The sequence below is a fragment of the Podarcis muralis genome, chromosome 5 (genome assembly GCF_964188315.1).
Source record: "Podarcis muralis chromosome 5, rPodMur119.hap1.1, whole genome shotgun sequence".
In the NCBI taxonomy this organism is placed as follows: Eukaryota; Metazoa; Chordata; class Lepidosauria; order Squamata; family Lacertidae; genus Podarcis; species Podarcis muralis.
In genome coordinates this window covers 98,406,619-98,412,654 of record NC_135659.1, presented here as the reverse complement: position 1 = coordinate 98,412,654, position 6,036 = coordinate 98,406,619, and the positions used below count along the sequence as shown (strand labels likewise).

General features: G+C 45.3%; 1 pseudogene; it reads left to right on the top strand.

The window, feature by feature from the left end:
* The first annotated feature begins 5,322 nt into the window (after window positions 1-5,322).
* Window positions 5,323-5,609, top strand: LOC114598389 (protein S100-A6 pseudogene; annotated as a pseudogene).
* The last annotated feature ends 427 nt before the right edge of the window (window positions 5,610-6,036 follow it).

The following is a 6,036-nucleotide window of genomic DNA, read 5'->3' as shown; positions in this document are numbered from 1 at the left end:
GATGCTTTTGAATTCTGGTGCTGGAGGAGACTCTTGAGAGTCCCATGGACTGCAAGAAGATCAAACCTCTCCATTCCTAAGGAAATCAGCCCTGAGTGCTCACTGGAAGGACAGATCCTGAAGCTGAGGCTCCAGTACTTTGGCCACCTAATGAGAAGAGAAGACTCCCTGGAAAAGACCCTGATGTTGGGAAAGATGGAGGGCACAAGGAGATGGGGACGACAGAGGACGAGATGGTTGGTGTTGTGTATTGAGTCAAAGGATTTTATATCTGTATTATTATTGTCTGTATTTGCATTAGGGTAAAGTAACTGCCTTTTGGTTCCAGAGGGTACAGCTACTATTGGTTCATTTAAACTGCTGTATTTGGATCCTCCGTCTTATTGGTTCCCTCCAAAAGGCAGGACTGTGATTGCCTGATATTGTTCCCTCCAAAATGTATCCTTTCTAGCTAGTCCCCTGTCCCTATAAATGTAGCTTTCCCCTCCTCAGTCTTCAGTCTTGTTTGCTGTAATAAAGAAGTGTTACTAGAGAACTGTCTCCAGCATATTATGTCAAGAGAGCTGAAATCACAAACCCCACGTCACAACAGTTGGACAGTGTTCTCGAAGCTACCCGCATGAGTTTGACCAAACTGCGGGAGGCAGTGGAAGACAGGAGGGCCTGGCATGCTCTGGTCCAGGGGGTCACGAAGAAGCGGACACGACTAAACAACTAAACAACAATTATGATGAGCCAATGGGAATGGCTGTGGAAAAGAGATATCAAATTTTACGGCATGCTATAATTTAAAGGAGAATGTAATGAAAATGCAATATAGATGGTGCCTGACCCCAGTCAGACTGGGAAAAAAGTATAAAAACAGTAGTGATATCTGCTGAAGATTCAACAATGGGGCAGGAATCTTTCTACATATGTGGTGGGAGTGCAAAGAGATAGTGGGATTCTAGGAAAATATCTATAATGAACTGAAAAAGATGTTTAGATTTTCATTTGAAAAAACCCCAGAATCCTTTCTCCTAGATATCATGTCAGAGGAAATAAAAAGAACGTTCAGCCCAATATTTATGTATGCAACTACGGCGGCAAGGTTATTGATTGCCAAAAATTGGGAAGGCAGTAGCGTCCCAACCAAAACAGACTGGTTATCTAAAATGATGGAATACTTCCATATTGCCGAACTAACGAAGAATAAGAGGAGATATGGTATAAAAAGTGAGTAAAGAATGGGCTATCTTTAAGGAATACATCAAAATTTATGTGGAAAAAGTAGAATTTCTGACACATATTGAGTGAATCCAGAAAATGAATAGAGTGAAAGGAGAGTAAAGTTAAGATAGAAGAAGAGATTAAAGAAATAATGAAATGTGTTTAAGCTAGTTGGAAATATAAAGTAGCGTAACAAGAACGGCTGGAAGTCAAGTCACTTGGTGGGTGTTTGTGCGTGGGGTAGGAGTGTAGGTATGTTGATATGTATAGTATAGGTAGGTATTATATAGAGTAATGTAGGTGTGTTTTATGTTATGAAAATAAGGTAATGTGTTATGTACGTGCATTGTGTAATTGTGTAAATGTATATGTATGTGTTTTATATGTTAATAATTTTTTTTTTTTTTTTAAAGGAGAGAAATGTGTCCGTCAGCAGGCAGGAGTGTGGTCTCAGACTCAAGCTGCACATTTTCTGCTCTGGAGTCAGTTGTGCTGCTGACTTAGCAACCAGTCTGGGGAATGACCCCTCCCTCTCTCCCAGGGAAGGCTGTAACTACAGAGGGGACCCTTTGGGGAGATTCCTCGCTTCCTCCTTCAGACACTTAGCTTCTGTTTTTGAAAAACACAACTCTGGCTTGGATGCAGTGTTAAAGTGGTACCTTGGTTTTCAAACTTCATCCATTTCAGAAGTCCGTTCCAAAACCAAAGCGTTCCAAAACCAAGGCATGTTTTCTCATAGAAAGTAATACAAAATGAATTACAGTGGTACCTCTGGTTGTGAATGGGATCCGTTCCGGAGGCCCGTTCACAACCTGAAAAGAACGCAACCTGTGTCTGCGCGTCTGCGCATGCGTGGGTCGCGATTCGCCGCTTCTGCGCATGCGTGTGATGTCATTTTGCACTTCTGCGCGTGTGCGAGCAGCGAAACCCGGAAGTAACCCGTTCTGTTACTTCCAGGTCGCTGCAGGAAGCAAAAGTAACATGAGGTATGACTGTAATCCATTCCAGACTTTTAAAAACAACCCCTGAAACAGCAATTTAGCGTGAATTTTACTATCTAACAAGACCATTAATCCATAAAATGAAAGGAATAAACAATATACTACAGTCACACAATCAATCAATCAATCAATCAATAGATAGCTGAACTGGGTTGCACACAGTCACAACGACAATAAAAGAACCACAAAAACACAAAATAAAAAACAGACAGACCTCAGCGTAACACTCAAATCGGAAGTGTAGCACTCAAAACAGAGCATGCTCTGCTTCCGAAAAAAGTTCGCAAACGGAACACTTATTTCTGGGTTTGCAGTGTTTGGGTTCCAAGTTGTTTGAGTTCCAAGGCGTTGGAGAACCAAGGTACCACTGTGCTCATACTCAGAGGAGGGCCTCTGAGATCCAAGGACTGAAGTTTGTCATCCTTGCTCTGAGAGTGACTCACGTTGGACGCAACTCTCAGGCTCTCCTTATATTCACATAGTGGGAATTTATTTATTATTTATTTGTGGCATTTCTATTCTGCCTTTCCTCCAAGGAGCTAAAGGGGCATACATGGTTCTCCCTTTCCTCATTTGGTCCCCACAACAACCCTGTGAATTAGGTTGATTCCTGGGATTGCAAGGAATTTCTGCACTGCAAGACTAGAGGACCCTTTGGGGTTCTATGAATGGAGATTTGAACCCTGTTCTCCCAGGTCCTAGTCTGACACTCTAACCACTCTGCCACATTGGCTGTCTTGTGGGTAATTGCTCACTGAGTAGGACCCATCAGATTATGGTGGAACCCAGGTAGGCAAGACATTTCTGGCACCTCAAGGTCACCAGTGCTGATGGCAGTGTCCTGACCCAAGAATATTATGTCCAAGAATATTATTGGCACAAAAATGGAAGCAAGAAGAATTACCGATGAAAGAAGAATGGCGGATGAAATTGATGGACTATGCAGAACTGGATAAATTAACAGGAAGGATTGGAAACCTGCGGGATCAGAGATTCTTAGAAGACTGGAGTAAATATATGAGCTATTTGAAAAGCAACTGTAATGAACAGATTACGCTAGTAGGACTGCAAGAAGTTCTGTAAGGAGGATTATTTGAAATATTGCAAGGAAGACAATGAAGAGAATTATTAGTTAATGATAATTTAAAGTAATAGAGAAATTAAGAAATGCAGAATAAGTGATAAAGAACGGAAAATCATCAGAGGTTGTTGACGGAAGTCTAAAATATTGTATAAGATAAGAAGTTATGTTAAATGATGGTTGAAAATGATATGTAAAAAAACTAATAAAAATGTGTGTGTGTGTGTGTGTGTGTGTGTATTATATATATATATATATATATATATGTTGGTCTTTGTCAGGATGGTGGTAACTCCCTGCAGGCTTGGGCAAAATGGTTGGTGTGTCTCTGCAGAGCTTCCTCAGAGTGCGCTGTCAAGGCTGCATCATCTGCAAACAACATCTCTTGGATAAGGACCCCCAATACTTTTGACTTGGTGCAGAGATGTGCCAGGATGAACACACACACACACACACACACACACACACACGTGTGTTATTCCCTGAATGAAAGTACACACCCTCTTCAGTTGAGCAGAAGACATTTGAGAGCAACAGGCAGAAGAAAATGCCAAAGGGAGTTGGGGCAAGAACACGGTCCTGTTTCACACTGCCCTTTATCGGTGTGTGTATCAGTGTGGTGTAGTGGTTAAGAGCGGTGGACTCGTAATCTGGTGAACCGGGTTTGCTTCCCCGCTCCTCCACATGCAGCTGCTGGGTGACTTGGTCACACTTCTCTGAAGTCTCTCAGCCTCACTCACCTCACAGAGTGTTTGTTGTGGGGGAGGAAGGGAAAGGAGAATGTTAGCCACTTTGAGACTCCTTAAAGGTAAAGGGACTCCTGACCGTTAGGTCCAGTTGCGGACGACTCTGGGGTTGCTGCGCTCATCTCGCTTTACTGGCCAAGGGAGCCGGCGTACAGCTTCCGGTTCATGTGGCCAGCATAACTAAGCCACTTCTGGCGAACCAGAGCAGTGCATGGAAACGCTGTTTACCTTCCCGCCGGAGTGGTACCTATTGATCTACTTGCACTTGAGGTGCTTTCGAACTGCTAGGTTGGCAGGAGCAGGGACCGAGCAACAGGAGCTCACCCCGTCACGGGGATTCGAACTGCTGACCTTCTGATCAGCAAGCCCAAGGCTCTGCTGTTTAACCCACAGCGCCACCCGTGTCCCCTTTTAGGGTAGTGATAAAGCGGGATATCAAATCCAAACTCCTCCTCCTCCTCTTCTTCTTCTTCTTCTTCTTCTTCTTCTTCTTCTTCTTCTTCTTCTTCGTCAGGCCGATGAAGGCGATGTACAAGGGGTGTCTCTGCTCTCGAAATTTCTCCCCTAGCTGGCACAGGGAGAAAATCATGCAGACTGTTGACCCCTGAGCTCTAAAGCTGCATTGTGACTGTCTGCGAGTGACTGCAATCTGTTGAGAACTACCCAGGCCGAAGCTTTCCCCACAGTACTCAGCAGGGAGATTCCATGGTTGTTGTTGCAATCCTAGCGGTCACCTTTGTTCTTGTGGAGGGTCACGATGCTGGAGTCGGCCGCGCATGTCTTGTGGCATGGATCCTTGCTCCCAACACTGCAAGAGGAGGTTGTGGAGGTGTTGTCCTGAGGGAGGAATTTAAGACAGCTTTCAGAACTTCTGCTGGGATTCCATCCAGATTGCTGTGACAGAGGCTGTGTTTTCCTGTGAGTGCAGGATAGTGCTCTGCCCATCGCTACATGTGCTTGTTGCAGTCTGCGATGATCTCTCCCAACAAGGTTTTCAGTGGTGCAGTTTTCCCAACTGCGGGTCCAAAGGCTTTCTTTGTGCCTTCGTACATTTTGCAAGAGTTTCCAGTGTCCCCAGTGACTTGGATGCTCTGACGCAGCTCTAGCCAGTAGTCATTGGCATAACGTCTGGCAATCTGTTGGGCATCGCCCTTCTCAGCACAGCAAGCATCTTTCAGCAGGGTGCAAGCTTGAAGTTCAGGAGAGCCTCTTTGCAGAGATAACAGGTTCCATGTTGACCACTTTCCCCATTGCTTCCTGCCACTCAGCCCTGGACCATCTTGCTTCTGATCTCTCGCCATGGCAGCACCTCTTGACCAAGCTATTGGCCGGCTGGTTGCCACCTTCCACAATTACACCAGCAAGGATGGCGACAAGAACACCCTAAGCAAGAAGGAATTGAAGGAGCTGATACAGAAGGAGCTCACCGTTGGGCCGAAACTGCAGGACGCAGAGATACAGGCATTAATGAAAGATCTGCACCACAATGGGGACCAACTGGTGAACTTCCAGGAATATGTCACTTTCCTGGGTGCCCTGCCAATGATTTACAACAAAGCTTTGAGTTTGTAAATGCAGTGGCGTAGCGTGGGTTGTCAGCACCCGGGGCAAGGCAAGTAATTTGCGCCCCCTAACCCGTGGATTTGCGCCCCTTAACCCGTGGATTTGCGCCCCCTAACCCTAACCCCCAGATGTTGCGCCTGGTGCGGCCGGCCCCCCCTGCACCCCCCACGCTACGCCACTGTGTAAATGTACACCCCGGTGGGGTGAGGTGTTGTGGTTTGGGATTATACCTCTGTAGGTTTCTCATCCAATAAAATTTAAGTTTTGTAAAAAAACAAAACAAAAACAAAAACAGGTTCCATGTCCTTTAGGTTGACCCCAAACCAGTTGGGGGTCTGTATCTGTCCTTTGCCAAAGGAAGACCCGGCTGTGTTGCAGATTGCCTCTTTGATGTGGTTCCACCTTCCTTCAACAAGATCTCTGGAGCAGTTGAGTA